The sequence below is a fragment of the Schistocerca gregaria genome, chromosome 6 (genome assembly GCF_023897955.1).
Source record: "Schistocerca gregaria isolate iqSchGreg1 chromosome 6, iqSchGreg1.2, whole genome shotgun sequence".
Lineage (NCBI taxonomy): Eukaryota > Metazoa > Arthropoda > Insecta > Orthoptera > Acrididae > Schistocerca > Schistocerca gregaria.
Window position 1 is genome coordinate 48,584,025 of NC_064925.1, and position 19,534 is coordinate 48,603,558.

At 39.6% G+C, this 19,534-nt stretch overlaps 1 long non-coding RNA gene across 1 annotated transcript in view; it reads right to left on the minus strand.

Annotated features, from left to right (window-relative positions):
• Positions 1-19,534, minus strand: part of LOC126278616 (uncharacterized) — a 50,382-nt gene that overhangs the window by 22,914 nt on the left and 7,934 nt on the right. The window contains exon 2 of the long non-coding RNA XR_007550732.1: positions 14,266-14,318. This is a non-coding gene — a long non-coding RNA (uncharacterized LOC126278616). The remainder of the gene's footprint in view (positions 1-14,265; positions 14,319-19,534) is intronic.

Below are 19,534 nucleotides of genomic sequence, written 5' to 3' on the forward strand. Positions count from 1 at the left end.
TGCCTGTGTGAAGCTGTCTGGTCCACTACTGCTTGGCTTCAACCCTTTGTATTTCCCATTGGAGAAGTGCTTGCATGAATTGCATGCAACAGAGAATGAATTGGCATTAGAATAAAACACTTAATGTCGTTTTCTTTAAATCCTTGAATGGATACCAATTTTTAATGTCAGTCTGCCTTTCTCATTGTATTTGGTGCTAATAATGTTAAAACTCATAATAGTGTAAATAAACAATTCCGGAATGAAATGTTTACTCTGCAGTAGTGTGTGTGCCAATTTGAAACTTCCTGGCAGATGAAAACTGTGTGCCAGAACAAGGCTCAAACTTGGAACCTTTGTCTTTCACAAGCAAGTTTGAATGGTAGGAGACAAGGTACTGGCAGAAGTAGGGCTGCGAGTGCGAGTTGTGCTCCGGTAGCTCAGATGGTAGAGTACTTGGCCACAAAAGGAAAATGTCCCAAGTTTGAGTCTCGGTCTGGTATACAGATTTAATCTAAATGAACATTGTCACTTCATGATCATTCATTCACTTTTGGGACTGGTGCTGAGTTCCCTGATGAACTCTACTGGCTAACTGGGATAGTGCTTCCTCACACACCATCAATTTGCCACACCTCCAAATAGTCACCACCTGCAGCAGTGACATATTTTGCCAATCTGAAGTTACAAGAAAAGCTGATTAGGCATCACCGATTCCCTGCTCTTATCTGATCACATCGATAAAAGCCTTCCAAAGAGCTGAGTCACATTTGTGGATGATTGCATATTAAGTAGTAGTGTTGCTCAATACTGCTCAAGCTGTGACTATTCTGAATGTGTATTTATGTCTAAATACTGGTCAGTAGCCATACAAAGAAGAAGTCATTAACCCTGAGCCCATGTAAGAACTTCAGGGAAACTTAAGAAAATATTTTGATTAATACTTGAATAAAATTTGACAGTGGGTCAATCTGATTTTACAGGGAGATGATGTAATAACTTTAAAAATTGAACTACTCATTTGTACTAAGGAAAAAATAATTAACATAAGATAATTGATTGTTATAGACTCCATATTGGTATTAGATTTCATAGATATGATAAATTAACACACAAAAACTTATCAAAATGGAAGGAAAAATGTTGCTAATTTTTATAACATTAATAATAAAAGGGACAGAAACCAAACATAAAATTATAATGGTCAGTGGAATGGTAACGCAGGAACCACAATAACCACTTCAATCACAGAAACACAAGGAGCAAAATTACAGATTTCATCTTGCATGTGCAAACTGTAATTGTAAGAATATTATGAAACTGATGGTTTTGCTTGCCATATGACAGAGATACTAAGTTGCAGGTAGGCACAACAAAAAGACTATCACACAGTAAGCCACACACATGAACAGAGTCTTGGCAGCTGAACAGGGACTGTGCTCCACAGTGGCAATATTAGCCAGTTAACTAATCTGCAGACCATAATTGGATGAATAATAGTAGTGTTGATAATGAGCATCTGAGTGGAACAACAGTATGTACCACATTCAGAAATCTGCATTTGACTCTGCTTGGGCACAAATATTCAGTCAAAGAATGGCAAGGGGAGAGGCATGACAAGATTAACTAAATATGATGTGACAAGTGTAGTGATCTTGGGAACAATTCATAGCTGACAACACAAACTGTAACACAGAAAATAATCAATTTTGACAATATAATGTAAATGAATAGATAAAAAAGTCTACTCACAAAGTGGCAGCAGGACAACACAAATATAAAGAAGGTCTTATTTCTGTAACCTTTTGGTGCCAGTGGCTCCATCTTCTGGCAGATGGGTTAAAGAAGGATGGAGGAAGGTGAAGGGAAAGAAACTGGAGAGGTTTAAGAAACAGACATAGGGTTCAGAGAAGTCACCGAGAACATCAGGTCAGGTGAGACTTAGTGGATGGGATATCAAGGAAAGATTAATTATTGGGGACAGTACTGGATGAAATTTGAAAACCTGAGAGCTGTGGAGATTTTAGAAGCTGGTATCTGGGAAGAATCCAGATGACACCTGTAGGGAAACAGGAATTGACATCCGAACTGTAACATTGTAGAGCATAGTCAGCAGCAGGATATTGTCTATTGCCAGTATATACCCTCTGCATTTGCCCATTCAACCTAACTGACTAACTGGTGGTAGTCCATGCTGATGTAAAAGGCCCAGCAGTGTTTGTGTAACAGCATATATATGACACATGTTGTTTCACAGGTTGCCCTCCCTTTGATATTATTCATTTTGCCAATTACAGGGCTGGTATAGGCATTGGTAAGAGGGTACATTGGGCAACCTGCAGCAGGGTCAGAGGGACAGTCACAGGTGTAGGAGTCATGGGGTATGAAGATGGGGACAATAGGAGTATCGGGTCTGATAAGACTATTGTGGAGCTGTCTGTCTGCTTAGCTTAGTGGTAACATGTTTACCTATCATGAAGGGTTGGAGATTTTCTCTGCTTGTGGACTGTTGTTGTGTTGTTATCATCATCATTTCATCATCATTGAAACAAAAGTTGCCCAATGTTGCATCACATGAAATAAGACGTGCAACTCAGTGGCTGAACTTTCCCAGATGGGGTCCCCCCCTGCCATCAATGCCACATGATGAAATTGGAAGAGTGACAAAAAGCTGTTCTAGGTGTGGCGGGCAAAATCTCAGACAGAATGTATCTCATTTCAGGGCATGATTTTAGGATGTCATCACCTTGTTGAAGTACCTGATTACTACATCAAGACCAGGATAACACTGAGTAACATGCCATGTGTTCTGAAGCTGTTCTTTTGCAGTGATCAGCTGTACCAGGATTGGATGTGATGGCTTGGGAAACCTGCTTTTCATCTAGGCTGGTGGGGTAATTGCAACCAGTCTAGGTTGATGTGAGAATGGTGGAGTGATGTTGTAAATAATATGTATCTGAACAAATATGTTTGCCTCGAATACCAACGTTGTATGGGAAGGAACGTTTGACACTGGAAGGATGACAACCATCAAAATGTAAGTGCTGTCATTTGTCAGTAGGGGTAATGTGGACAGAAGTGTGTAGATGGCCTTCAGTGAGGGTGAAATGACCATCAAGGAAAGTGGCATGGGATTCAGAAAAGGACCATGTGACATTTAATTGGGAGAACGTCTTTGGAGATGGCAGGAATTTTAATGCGTCAGCCTCACCATGAGTCCATAAGGCAAAGATGTCATCAATGTACCTAAACCAAATCAAGGGCTGGAAGCTTGTGAATTTCAGGAAAGCCCGCTCCAAGTGGCCCATGAAAAGGTTGCCATAGGAAGGAGCTGTCCATTCCCATACTTCACATAGACCACTTTTCTGGCAAGAAATTCTCATCCACTCCTTATCTCTTGTTAACTATTGTCTGTTCTCATGATTTTTGTATGAATTTTTCTGATTTTTAAAAAACATTTCCTTGCTTTTCTTCCATTTGTCAATCTTTTTCACCCTCTGCTTCTCATTTTTTGTCACTCCCACCATTTCTAATACTGCATACTGTCGTCCCTGGCCATGATGAATTGCATGTTACATCCACTCTTTTCATAATGCAGTATCAAAGCTAACGTCCCATATACTGTTTCTCAAAACCTGCTTGACTCTGAGTTACTCCAACAGGCCTAACATTGAAACTCTGTTTCTGGATGTAATCCTGCATTACACTGGGCTCTTTTACAGTTTCAAATATAGCAATCTCTTGCTGTTACCTTGCTTATTTGTGATCTACATGACTCATCTGCCAATTTCCACTCCACCAGACTTTCTCCTTCTATGAAGTCCTGTTGTTATGTGCCCCTCATGTTTCCTTTTACAGTATTATCTGCCAAGCTGACTTCAAACTGCAACAACATGATAGACCTCACCACAAAAATCTTTCCTTCCTCCTCCTAAACTACAACAGTGATGCTTCCTTTCCTGTTCCTCTGCAACCCCCTAAACAGTGACACCATCAACCACCACTACAATCCTACAAACTGAGCTTGGCCAACCTCGTTAACATACCACAGCTTTTGCCACTGCTTCCTCAATCAATAATAACTCAATCACAAGAACTAGCCAAAATAGTACAGAAATCTTAGCCTCTCACCTATAGCACTCTCCCCTCCTGAATTATGTGTATTATTTAAGGGTCTCACTTTCAGATCTGAGCCTGCATTTCATCATGCTGCTATGGTGAAGATACCACTTTCCTACACACACTATGTCAACTGGAAATATCACTTGTCAACCCAATCCCAAAATCTTTTCAAAAGCATGCCTGACATTGAGCACTGTCATAAACAGTTCTGATCAAGAACCAAACTTGGTCCACAACCACTACCTCAAAATCATCCCTTACCTCATCCCTCACTAGCCTTCCAAGAATTCCTCACATCCAGTATTGTTTCACGATCTACATCTACATGGCTACTCTGCAAATCACATTCAAGTGCCTGGCAGAAGGTTCATAATTCCTCAGTTTTCTACAACATGACCCTAACCTGTCTCCTGCAGAACTCCAGGCTATGTTCTCCAACGGCAAATGACTCCACCATTATCCCCCTAGCAGATGGACCATCTACCACTGTGGTGCTTGACTGACAGAAGCACGTTAGTGAAGGTTTGTGCCAGCTGTCTGCCACCTTTACACACAGCATCTGCTATCGTGATTCTATTCCTGTTATTCAAACTGATCCACAGTCCCTCCTTAAAACCTCACACCCCTCACAAAGACTAATACTGCAATCCATAGAACTTCTTGCACCACCAAAACCACCCACACCCACATTTTACCTTCTTCCTTAAATCCACAAAACCATTTGTCATGACGATCCTGTAGTTACTGGCTTCAAAGCATCCACTGAATGTATATCTGCATTAATGGACTAGTAGCTGCAACCCATAGTACAAAGACATCCCTTCTATATTAAAATAACAACCATTTCCTAGTTCATCTGAAATCCATGCCAATCCCACTCCCATCATACATCTTGCTTGTCACTGTTGACGCCACCTCCCTCTGGACCAAAATCCCCATGAGCATGGTCTTCCTGCTCCTGGACATTTTCTCAGTCAGTGTCCACCTGATTCAAAACCTATGATATTCTTCCTGCTTACCTTAATTTCATACTTACCAGCAACTACTTCCCCTTTGAGTGGTAGATGTACTATCAGACCACGTGTACGGTCATAGGAACCAGGATACCTCCTCATATGCCGAAGTTATCATGATCTGCTTGTATGGGCCTTTCCTGTAATCCATAAGAATCCAGTCCCTACTTTGGTTTAGATACATTGATGACATCTTTACCATATGGACTCATGCTGAGGCTGACCTGCTAAAATTCCTGGTGTCTCTAAATACCTTCTCCCAATTACATTTCACATGGTACTATTCTGAATTCCATGCCACTTTCCTTGATGTTCATCTGATCTTCACTGAAGGCCAGCTACAGGTGTCAGTCCATATTAAACTCACTAACAAACAACAGTACTTACATGTTGACAGTTGCCATCCGCTCCAGGTCAAACGTTCCATTCCATACAGCCTTGACATTCAGGGCAAACATATTTAATTGGATGCCAACACTTTACACCACCATCCTCACCTCAGCTTTCACTGGATGTAATTACCCTACCAGCCTAATTCAAAAACAGGTTTCCCAGGCTATCACATCCAATCCAGGTACTGGTAATTGCTCCAAAAAACAACTTTTGAGCACATCACCTGTCACCCAGTATTATCCTGGTCTGGAATGTAGTAATCAGCTACTTCAACAAGGCCATGATTTCCTAAAACCATGCCCTTATGTCAGATCCATTCTGTCTGAGATATTGGCCACCGTACCTAGAATAGCTTTACATTGTCCTCTCAATTTCTGCAATATTCTTGTAAGACTCTATGCTCCATCTGCACCCATCTCCGTACCCTGTGGCTCCTAGCACTGTGACAGTCCCTGGTGCTAGACTTTCCCTATGCATGCTCCTGCCACCACTTATACCAGCTCTGTAACTGGCAAAACATATACCATCAAAGGGAGATCCCCCTGTGAAGCACCACATGTCATATCGGCTGTTACGTAAACAATGTTTGGCCTTTTGCATCAGCATGAATAGCACCAAGTTGGCAGGATGAATGGGCATATGCAGGAAGTGTATACCAGTAACACACAATACCCTGTTGCAGATCGTGCTCTACAACATGACGGTTATGACCTCAGTGCACACTTGTGCCATTGCAATTGTTCCCCCAGACACCAGTTTCTCAGTACTCTGCAGGTGGGGACTAGAGCTACAAAATGTTCTTGATCCTTGCCATCCATCTGGCCTTAATTTACATATATACCTTCCATTTTAGCATTTCTTCACAGTAACTAGTCCTTTCCTCATTCCATTTTACTTTCGTACATCTTTCACTCTCTGACCTGCCTACTTTTTGCTGTCCCCTCCCATCTCTGTTATATACAATGCATTCAGCCCTTCAGTCTTATTAAATGATGTATGGTGTTTTCATAGAAAACTGTGCCTTGCATACTACCATGTCCTCCACCTCGACGCTCCCAGGTTTAGATTTCTTCCAGTGCATTTCCCAGCAATCCACCTTTCCTTCTCATCCTGTCCATTAAGTCTCCTCAGACCCAGGGTTTTGGGCATCTTTTCTGAACTCAACCCTTTTCCTAAACCTCTCCAGCTCCTTTCCTTTCACCCCTCTACCTTCTCCATCAACCCTTCTCCCATGAGGAACCGCCACTAGCTCCAAAGTCATGCATAAGTAAAAGCCTTTTTGTTTTCTTTTTTTTTTTCTTTTTTTTGGAGAGTTTTCCTGCCACCTATTGGTGAGTGGCTTTTATTTGGCCAATGATAACATAAACTGTCAGTTCATCACAAATTGTGTTGCAGGCAGGTTCACATTCTATAGTGGGAGCCATAATTACTATCGTAACAACAGACATAGGTGACGCACCAAATGTTATTTCCCATGGCTTGTTTAAAAAACATGTCATGCCCAATTTGCTGATCAATTGGTGTAGGATCATAGTAGTGATAGGCACAGTGCACAATCTCAGATAATTAACTGACAGACCTGTGTTTTAGTAGTGGTAGTGATTTAGCAATGATGGAAATGTTGCACACAGTCAAGGCATTAATCATGGACTGTCGGATAGGCATTCATTTCTTCATTTCTTATGTGCCCTCCATGTACGTACTGGGGGGAGTCACCCAAGATTTGGAAAGGGTCCTTCCGGATGCCATGAAGAGTACAGAGTGCAGCCAACTGCAGGTGGTGGCTCATGTCGGCACTAATGACATGTGTCGCTATGGATTGGAAGACGTTCTCTCCGGTTTCTAGCAGCTATCTCAGTTGGTGAAGACTGTCAGTCTTGCTAGCAAGATGAAGGCAGAGCTCCCCATCTGCAATATTGTTGACAGGACTGATCGTGGACCTTTAGTACAGAGCCGAGTGAAGGCTCAGATGGTTCTACGACAGTGTGAGCTGCAGATTTCTCAACTTGCACCATAGGGTGGTTGGGTTTTGGGTTCTACTAAGTAGGTCAGGTGTCCACTACACACAGGCGGTGGCTACATGGGTAGCAGGTGCTGTATGCCCTGGGCTGGGTGATTTTTTAGGTTTAGACAGTCTTGGGAAAGATAAAAAAAGGATACAGTCTCAAAGGGTACAGGGCAAAGAAACAATGAGAATCGACCAAGCAACAGTCAGTATTGCAGTTGTAAATTGTCATAGCTGTGTTGGAAAAGTGCCAGAGCTTCAAGGGCTGACAGAAAGCACTGAAGCTGAAATAGTTATAGGAACAGAAAGGTGGCTAAAGCTGGAGATAAATTCTGCCAAAATTTTTACAGAGGCACAAACCATGTTCAGAAAGGATACATTTAATAAAGTAGGTAGTGGTGTGTTTATGTCTGTTCATAGTAGTTTATCTTGTAGTGAAGTTGAAATAGATAGTTCCTGCAAACTACAATGGGTAGAGATTATACTCAACAGCCGTACCAAAATAATAATTGGCTCCTTCCACCGACCCCTCAACTCAGATGATATAATATCATAACAGTTCAAAGAAAACTTGAATCTCATTACAAATAAGTACACCATTCATATAATTATAATTGGTGAATATCTACCCTTCATTTGTTGGCAAAAATATATTTTCAAAGTTGGAGGTAGACAGAAAACATCTTCCGAAGTTGTACTAAATGCTTTCTCTGTGAATTACTGTGAACAGTTAGTTCATGAGCTCACACGAATTTTAAAATGTTGCAAAATCACACACTACCTCTTAGCCACAAATAATCCTGATCTAATTGAGCATGTCATGGCGGATACAGGAATTACTGAAAACAAGGTCATTGTAGCGAGGCTCAAAACCATATCAATCAATCAAAACAACTAAAAATAAATGCAAAATATATCTATTTAAAACAGCAGACTAATGTCTTCCGAAGAGAGAGTCCCCATTCCTTCCAAGCTTACTGTGTAAGTGTAGATCAGATATAGCTCAAATTCAAAGATACAGTATCAACAGCAATAGATAGATTGATTGATACCGCATAAGTTAATAAGAGGTGGGACTGATCCACCATGGTACACAAAACATGTCAGAACACTGTTGCAAAAGCAACAAAAAAAGTATACCAAATTCAGAAGCACTCAAAATCCTGAAGACTGGCTAAGTTCCACAGAAGCTTGAAATTTAATGCAGATGTCAATGAGATGTGCCTTTAATGGTTTCCGCAATGAAACATTGTCTCAAAATATGGTATAAAACCCAAAGAGATTCTGGCCATATGTAAAGTATACCAGTGGCAAAAAAAACAGTCAATACTGTCAATGCACAATAGTGATGGAAATGTTACCAATGATAGTGCCACTTAAGTGGAATTACTAAATACAGTTTCTCATAATTCCTTCATGAAGAAGTAGTAAATATTCCAGAATTTGAAACCAGAACAGTTTTTAGCATAAGTGACATAAAAGTAGATACCTTAGGTGATGTGAAACAGCTCAAATCATTTAAGAAAGGCAAGTCTTCTGGTCCAGATGGTATACCAATCAGTTTCCTTTCAGAGAATGCAGACACAATAGCACCTTTCTTAGCAATCATATACAACCACTCTCCTGACGGAAGGTCTGTTCCTGAAGACTGGAAAGTAGCACAGGTCAAATCAATATTCAAGAAAGGAAATAAGAGTAACCCATAGAATTACAGACCCATATCACTGACCTCAATCAGCAGTAGGGTTTTGGAGTATATACTGTACTTGAATATTTTGAATCACCTTGAAGGGAATGACTTATTGATACATAATCAACACAGATTCAGACAATATCATTCTTGTGCAACACAGCTAGCTCTTTATTCCCATGAAGTAATGAGTGCTCTTGACAAGGGATCTCAGATCAATTTCATATTACTAGTTTTCCAGAAGGCTTTTGATACCATTCCTCACAAGTGACTATTAATCAAATTACTTGCATTGGAGTACTGTCTCAGTTGTGTGACTGGATTTGTGATTTCCTCTCAGAGTGGGCACAACTTGTAGTAATAGATAGTAAATCATCAAGCAGAACAGAAGTGATATCTGGTGTTCCATAAGGTAGTGTCATAGGCTCTCTGCTGTTCCTGATTTATATCAATGATCTAAGTGATAATCTGAGCAGCTCCCTTAGATTGTTTGCAGATAACTCTGTAATTTACTGTCTAGTAAAATCATCAGATGATCAATTCCAATTACAAAATTATCTAGAGAGAATTTCTGTATGGTGCGAAAAGTGACAATTAGCAGTAAACAAAGAAAAGTGGGACGTCATCCACATGCGTAGTAGAAGAAATCCGATAAATTTTGGGTATACGATAAATCACACAAGTCTAAGGGCTGTGAAGTCGATTAAATACCTAGGAATTAAAATTATGAGCAACTTAAATTGAAAGACCACATAGTTAATATTGTGGGGAAAGTGAAACAAAGACTGCACTTTGTTGGCAGAATACTTAGAAGATGCAACAAACCCACTAAACAAACAGCCTACATTATACTTGTCCATCCTCTGCTGGAATAATGCTGCCTGGTATGGGAATCCTACCAGGTAGGATTGATGGAGGACATCCAAAAAGTGCAAAGAAGGGTAGCTCGTTTCGTGTTATCATGCAGTTGGGGTGAGAGTGTCACTGATATGATATGCAAGTTGGGGTGGCAGTCACTGAAACAAAGACAGTTTTCCTTGTGGTGAGATCTGTTTATGAAATTTCAGTCACCAACTTTCTCTTCCAAATGTAAAAATATTTTATTGACACCCACCTATGTACAGAGAAATGATCATCATAATAAAATAAGAGAAAACAGAGAACAAATGGAAAGATTTAGGTGTCCTTTTTACCCGCACGCCAATCAAGTGTGAAATGACATAAGTAGTATGAAAATGGTTTGATGATCCCTCTGCCAGGCACTTGTGTGAACTGTAGAGTAACCATGTAGATGTAGATGTAGATCTCCAGGTAGGGAAATGATAAATTATGTTAAAAAATGTAAAGCAGAACCTGGTATCATTGAGATAAATCTAGCCCATGAAAACTATTGCTAGGGATCAAATCAGAGTTCATGGACATAGATACTACCAGATTATTACACCAATATTCCAAAACATTCACTGAATTGGATATTGAACAGCAAATTGAACTTATGTAATGATAATCTCAGTATTTGACTAAAATTCATAGAACAGCTCAAGCTCATTTCACTAAAAAATTAACTAAAGTATTTGAAGGAAAAGCACATGTCTTCTGGGTATTCTATCTCATGAACCATTCTGTCTATCTTTCTGCCCATTCCTTATTTGAAACAGGCAACTGGAGCCAAAGAGATACAGGTGATTATTATGATAGACTGGAATATAATTCAGCCATCAAAAAGCCAATGCTGTAACCTGTGTGAGCCGTAGCTAAAGAAGGGAGAAGTATTCGATTGGTATTGGAGTGAGGAAAATTAAAAAATTAATAATTATGTGAGAATCAAACCAGAAAATTTATATCAACAAATACAGTGGATCCAAGGGATCATGTACTTAATTTAAATTAATTTAGGTGTGTCATACTTGCAGATACTACTATATGGTCCCCCCTATAAAGCGTCCTGTTTTTATTTTTGCAGATCATAGCTACCAGTTGATAATGAAACCATTTACTTCTGACATGAGTGTTGGCGTGTTTATGCTAGCACTAGACTATGTATTAGGCCCAGAATTACAGTATGGAATTATTTATTTCATGGACAATTTGTTGGCTGCCACATAAGATTTGGAAGAGCACATGGAGATACGAGGGTCAGTCAAAAAGTAATGCCTCCTATTTTTTTTTCTAGGTTTAATTGTCAGGAAATTTAAATGCAATTACATAGGTTGAAAACCACAACATTGAGGATCATTTTGTCATTTTTCAATGTAATCTCCGCCCATCTCTACAGTTTTGGTCCATCTTTGAACAAGGGCATGTATCCCAGCACGGTAAAAATCACAGCTCTGCTTCCTAAGCCATTGACGCACGGATGTTTTGACGGCCTCCTCATCTTCAAAATGAATCCCACGATGAGCTTCTTTTAGTGGCCCGAACAGATGGAAGTCTGATGGTGCCAGGTCAGGGCTGTATGGGGGATGAGGCAAAACTTCCCATCCAATTTTGACGATCTCGTCAGAGGTGTGACGACTGGTGTGTGGTCTTGCATTGTCATGCAAAAGAAGAACTTCTGCCATTGATTTTGTTGGGCGAACTCGCTGAAGACGTGCTTTAAGTTTTTTGAGGGTTGTGACGTATTGAACAGAATTTATTGTGCATCCCTGCTCCAAAAAATCAACCAGAATCACACCCTCTGTATCCCAGAAAACTGTTGCCATAACTTTCCCTGCCGATCGCACAGTTTTGAATTTTTTCTTCCTCGGTGAGCTTGTGTGACGCCACTCCATTGACTGCCTCTTTGATTCGGGTTCAAAAAAATGCACCCATGTTTCGTCCCCGGTCACAATTTTTTTCAGAAACTCATCTCCCTCGAAACAGAAGCGCTGCAAGTGTTGGGAGGCTATTGTTTTCCTTGCCTCTTTATTCTGATCGGTTAACATTCTTGGAACCCACCGTGCACAAACTTTTGAGTACCCCAATTGTTTAATAATCGTGATCACACTGCCTTTACTAAGAGAAATAATGCGACCCACTTCATCTGCAGTCACCCGACGGTCACCACGAATGATGTCATCAACTTGCTGAATGTTGTGTGGAGTCACTGCACTCACCGGCCTGCCGCTCCGATTTTCGTCAGTCAACGGTGTTTGCCCTTCAGCTTCCTTACAACGACGAACCCATCGTCTAACAGTGCTGACATCCACTGTCACAACACCATACACCTTCTTCAGTCTTTCATGAATGCGTATGAGCCTTTCACCTTCTGCATTCAAGAATTCAATCACACAACGCTGTCTCAAACGAACATCGATGTCGGCCATCTTACAAACTTCTGCTGTGCTGCCACCTGTTGCCACAGAAAGTTACTACTGCAGTGGATTGCAGAAGAAGGTTTGAGGAATGGCGCCAAATTCAAATTTTTCACTTAACTTAATTTTTTTAAGTAGAAAAAAAATGGGAGGCATTACTTTTTGACCGACCCTCGTAGTAGAGAAATTAATTTAAGTAGTAAGATGTTATGGGCAACTTGAAAAAAAAAAAAAAATCAAATATGGGAAGAGGGATTAAATTTCTTGGGTGCATTATTATGCCCCAGGATGTCCTAACTGACAAAACAAAAATACAAGCTGTTCATAGCTTTCCTGTACCCCAGAGGAAAAGACAATGAAAAGTACCTTTAGATTTCCAAAACTTCTGTAATCATTTCATTCCAGATTAATTATTAAATGCAGTACCATTACTAAACTTATTATACAAACAGATACTATCCATTCTGTCAGAAGTATGCCAATCTACTTCCAGTAAGTTGAAAGATGTACTAAACAATACACAAATGTTGCGCTATCGACATATGTCTCAGGATTTTTGCTTAACAACTAATGCTTCATTCACCAGTTTGGGAGCTTGTCCCTTCCAATTCAGAGATATTGATGGCAGATGAACTCTCTGTACAATACCCTTCGCTAATGGGCCTACATAGCCACTGAATTACAAGTTCTCGCAATTGTGTTCACTTTTAGGAACTTCCCTCACTATTTTGTTGGTAATCACATCATAGTATATTGTCATCATCAACCTTTAGGCTTTATTCTTGGTTGGAAATTACTTCATGCATGATCATTTCAATTCAAGAACACAATTTTGAAATAGTTTACACAAATGGAGAAAGAAATATAGTAGCTGAGGTATTATTGTGTGTGCCTGAAGGAATGTCAAGTGACTTGGGATCTACGGAATAAAGTATGAAATATGTCTTACTGAGGCAAGACATCATTTATCATGTGCATTAAACATCTGCAGTGATGTGTAATCTCCGAGATGGGGAAGCCTGGTGGAGATAAATCAGAACCCAATTTACCCTTACCTGACTTGAGGCTCTAGTTAGATACTATATGCTTCACAATAATGTATCATTTTATTGCCATTTCACATGGTATGAATGGTATGATAACTGGTGTGATGGTATTCCAGAGGACAAACTGGAGAACCTAATATTTTACACCCACAGAGTATTGGGGATCCTAAGGTGGCTAAATGGGCTTGGAAAATCATTGACTATTGCTATTTTCTTTACCTTCAAAGGAGAGTACAATGTATTAGCTAGAGATGCCAACTCTGTCAATGATGTGAAAGCTTCAAACTATTTACCAAGAAAATCCTGAAAATCATTGCCATTGACTTTACACAGCCCCATTTGTTGGGGCCATGCAGATGTTAAACATGTTGTTACAATATGTGACCTATTTTACAAATATGTTTTGAATTATGTATCTTGAAAAGTGCCTCTATTGCACTGTCAATCTGATAGACTATTGAAAATTACATTTCACATGTTGGCAAGCAAGAAGCAATTATTCCTCATATTTGATGAAACTTTATCAGTGTAAAATGGAAACATTACCTGCAGGCTTACGATATAAAACAGATACTAATATCACAGTACCTCCCCGAAATTAAAACCCAAAGAAAGTGCTTTGAGGGTTGGACAGAGTAATGATATCCTTCTGCTTGAAACAACAGACACTGTGGCCAAATTAATTTGCATTATTTTAACAATATTTTAATAATCTATAAGATACCTGTACAGAAAATCCTCCTCTTCTCCTGGTGCTGTGTGTGGCAGCACCCTCACCTGCACAGAAAAGGTTCTGTATAAGAGCAAACTTACATAAAATAGATAAAATATGATCAGAAACAGATGAAATTAACTCTGTGAATTGTGTGTGTGTGTGTGTGTGTGTGTGTGTGTGTGTGTGTGTGTGTGTGTGTGTGTGTGTGTGTGTGTGTGTGTGTGTGTGTTTTGGCAGAGGTAAAGGTGTGAGGCTGGGTCATGACTTTCCTTGGGTATTTAAATTTCTTACCTTGTTAGTCCACTGGAGATGGAAAACATATCGCATCACACAATATGTTAATATTAACTGTTTTAATTTTATTTTGTTGGATGTCTCAGTTGTTACTAGGAAAACCTATTACGGCACGAGGTAAACTGTTGGTGGGATAGCTGTGTAGAAGTGCTTTGTCGGAATTCTACCCCAGAAGAACAAGATATGACAAGATACTAAAGAGGGAGCCAATAATTATAATATAGAACTAGAACAGAATTTGCCAAACATCAACAGATACAGTAAGGCAGAAGGAAGAGACTTACACAACAATACCATGCACTGTAGAGAATTTCTTTTCCAACTGTGGTTCTTAGATGTCGTACACATTCAAATCACCAACTAGTTGCAACAGGTGCTCATAATTATCAAAAGTTTAGCCTTCAGTGATGGCACAGTGATTACTAAACATCAGCTGGTGTGAGACATGGCTACCACACCCATTTGAAAGAGAGAAACTGACAATGGGTTTGCCTGGTCAATTTAAGAGGCCAGGAAAGAGATGATATTTTTTATTGTGTCCAGACATAGGATCGGCCTACCTTCAGAATATAACTAACCTGGTCAAGAAGTTCCTTTCTTTGGTTAGTATTTCATTCCTCAGGTGTCTTCAATACAAAATGACCTTTTTTATACTTCATTTAAGTCCCTCATGGTGTATAGTACAAAATGTATTTCAGTGTAGATGTCAAGTAGATACAGAAGTACACATACATAATCAATCTGGGATTGCAGTCCTGGTTACGGAGAATCAAGACAGGCAAGTATGGTCTGTTCCCCACAAGCTACATTACTGCACTTTAGAATATGTGTAAGTGATGAATCATTACTCAGGTCTTAAGTATAACATCCAGCTAAGCCTATAAACAAACCTATGTCACAGTAATATCTTATATCATGAATTCTAAAAGGTTTCAACAGCCATCTACAAGTTGTAAACATTGGACAAATTGTAAGACGAGAAAAAGGATCTCTGATATTCATATGGATGTTCCACAGTTAGATTCTAGGCTAATTAAAGAAAGTTATGAGGGAAAGACATAATGGATACTTTTAACACACAAAAACAAATAATTTGAAATACTGTCCACACAGAGTAGCTTTAGAATACAACACCATTTCAAGGAATGCATGCAGGGTATGGAAGTCGATCTTGTTTAATGCACCCATCTCAAAGGCCTTGACCACAACAATGTACTCACACAGAATGGTTTATGCAGCTATAGATTGTAGGAAGAGGACAACAAGCAAGGAAAAGAATAAAATCCCTTTAGGTTTGCAAATGAATTTTAATTGTCATAGAGGGCAAAGTATTTGGAAGACTAGTTGAACAGAGTGGACAGTGCCTTTTATGCAGATTATAAAGTGAAAAAAAAGTGAAACAAGTGTAACGGGATGTAGTTTTATTGAAGCTGGTGATTCTGAGGGAATTAGATACCATAATGAAGACTTAATTGTAAAAAAGAATGCCCTAAGAGTAACATATAGTATTCTCCCTTGATTATCTTTTAGACAACTGATTAATGTGTTAGGTTTAATATCCAAAGCTTTACAACCCAAGTTTTCTCTCATAAAATTCATTGTACATGGTTCATAAGAGTTCAGAGGGAATGGTGACATTCAACAGTTTTCTGAGTGGCTTGATGTAGCCCACCATGAACACTTCTCCTATTGCAACTACTTCTCCACAGAGTATAACATATTCAGTTATTTTCTGGACATATTCCAATCTCTGCTGTCTCCTGAAGTTTTTACCCTCTATAGCTCCCTCTAGTATGATGGAAGTTATTCATTGCTCTCTTATCACATGACCTACCATTTTCTTCCTTCTCATCTATGTTTCTGTGATGAAACTCCTTATTCCTTATAAAATCTGTCCACTGAATGTTCAACAGTCCTCTGTAGAACCACATCTCAAACACTTTGATTATTTTAATCTCTGGTATCCCCACAGTATGTAATTGACTTCTATACAATTCTGCATTCCAAACATACAATTGGGAATGTTACATGTGCCTCCAGTATTATTTGATTGCAGGTCTCCCAAAAATTTGTTGAACCCTTACTCTAACATTGGATCACCTATATTTTCTAACTCTTCTCCAATCATCTCATCAGACAAATCCTACCACACATAGATGCCTTAATCTACTCTTTCCACCTATCAGTTCAATCCTCTGAGTTTAACAGTGGAGATCCTTTTGCACTCTTAATGCTTGTTCCATTAGTTATATTGTCACCAAAGATTGCTTTCACTGTTTTACTTGCTGAACAGTTGTAGCAATAGCCATTTAATTTTTGACTCCTTCACATATTTTATCCAAACATTTCACTTCAGCTTCCCAGCTTTCCTACTTATGTCACACATAAGTGACTTATATTAAAGTCTTCCTGTCTCCTACTGCACATTTTTGAACTTTCTTACATCATGAATCAATTCAAGCATTTCTTCTTTAACACCATGTTTCTTCACAGTTACCTCGTGTATACTTAAATTTGTCTGTCCAACTTCTGTAGGTCAGTTCCTCTTCAACTGACTTGCCCATTGTGGTATTCATTACCACACTGTTTACTGCCTCTTTGAACTCCAAACACACAACATTCTTCTGAGTACTCAACTTCCTTCATCACCTATAGGTCTGGGCAATTCCCATAAAGTTCAGGCTATTCTTCTTCATTACAGAACTGTGATATCAATCTCCTCTATCTGCTCCTGGGTACACCTTGCAGTCCAATAGCAAATTTTGCAATATGTCACAAAATGATGTATTCTAACTAGAATCTTCTCACATCTCTAGGACTTCTCTAACTATACCTCTACCTCTTGTGACTTTTGAACAGCGTTACTAAAATTTCTAGAATAACTGAATTTGACTTTTTCCTTTGCCACACCTCTTGCCAACCTCATATTCTCTTACAACTCTGCCTTGTGTTACTTGTCCTGCAGCATTACAATCACTCATGGTTATTGGATTTCTACCCATTTTACATAAATATTTCCTCATATACTTTCAGAGTCTCATCATCTTCTGCTCATTATGTTGGCAGATAAGTCAGAACTATTATTGTTGGCTTTTTTTGCTGCTGATTCTGATGAGAATAAATCCATTACTGAACTGTTAACTGTAGTGCCCCACATAGATTCACACCTGAGATCTGTGTGTGCAGGCACAATGCGCACCACACAAGGTGGCAGACACAGCTGGAAGTTTGATGACCATCACAGGCTGCAACTTGTGGATGTACACACAAGTTTTCATATGTACCCTCTCCTCGCCAGCTGACAGCTTTTAGAGATGGGCCCAGCCAGCTCTAAATTAGTCACTTTTACCTTGATATACATGTTATGAAACTGTTATTGTGCACCTCTCTGTGGCTATTGTACCTGTTATAATAAGTTGTGTTTTAGACTTAATAAAGTTTGTTGTGTGCGTCATTATATGACATTCTCTTCTGGGAACAGAGCATTTACAATGGTTCCTTTTCAGCGCTACAATTCTATTAACGACAAATTCATCAAAGATTTTCTAGCCTCCTCACCACATTCAGACTCCTGACATTTCATGCTTTGACTTGCAGAATTATAGAATTTCAGTGGCATTCAATTCTTCTGACAAATTCATTTAAACTAGGGGTTCTTTGGAATTATCTGACTGCTTATGCTTCATGGCTCCAGATGTTTGCCTTGAGTCATTACAACTTGCTCCATGGAAATAGGCAATGATACTGAGAACATATTAGTTGGAAACAGTAAACCCTTCCTTGTAGTTATTAGCTACAGGTCATGGGCCAAATGAAAGTATGCTCCTCTTCTTCTGGGAGATTAAATGGGGAAACCTTCACAGAAAGCAGTCTCAGAAGGATAAGTGGAAAGATAAGCTACTTTCAGAGCCTTGAAATTTTCCGCTCCCCAGCCCGGCAGCAGTCGAGCCTATGGACATTGATGGTGTATTATGCATTCAGGTGGACTACTACCTTCTAGTGAAGTAATCACGTCTGTCTCTTTCATTTACCACTTTCTCAGACCTGACACAAACACTCATTCAATGGAACTGTAATGACTACTGTTGCCATTTGAGAGAACTCCGTCATTTAACGCCTTCTTTGGAGACAAGCTCCAGGAAGCACATTTCAAGGCGACACACCTCCCTGCTCTGTAAGACTACTAACCCTACTGTAAAAATTGTGTTAATATCAAGAGAGCATCTATGGGGCCTGTACCCTCACACACGCTGATATTTTCAGTGAGTGGGTGCCACTTACTGCTGCACTAGAGGCCACAGCTGTCAGTGTCAACCTCTTTGTTCAATGACAATATGTAATGTCTGTCTACCCGTTAATGAAACTTTCATTATCATGAGCTGTTCGAGTTAGTGTCACAGTTCCCTGGCCCCTTCCTCTTATTGGGGACTTTAATGCCCTTAATCCTCTCTGGGGCAATGTCATTGTCTCACTGAAACTGGGCACTAGAACACCTTTCAGAATTGTATGTCTGCGTACTCCACTCCGGCACTGCAATGCATTTCAGTGTTGTCCAGCTTTCAGCTATTGAACTCAGTTTTCAGCCTGATTATCTTACCCCTGATTCAGTGACGCATCCATGGTGATCTTTGTGACTGCAACCATTTTCCTGTTGTTCTCTCCCTCTCCACTCACAGATATCTTAGAATATTCATGACATTGGTCAATCAAAGCTGATTGGCAGACCATCTCCTCTGTGGCCACTGTTGAAGCCCGTCATGTGATGGATATTGACAAATTTGTACAGGATACTATCACTTGCACTGCAGCAGCAACAATATTCTACTTCTCAGGTTCATCCTGATGGCCACCAGTGCCATGGTGGTCTGAAGATATAACAGCAGCTATCAGGAAATGCTGCAGAGTGCTTCAGTAGCACAAGCACAAGTGCTCTATGGATAATTTAATAAAATTCGAAAGACTTCAGGTGATAAAGAAAAGGAAT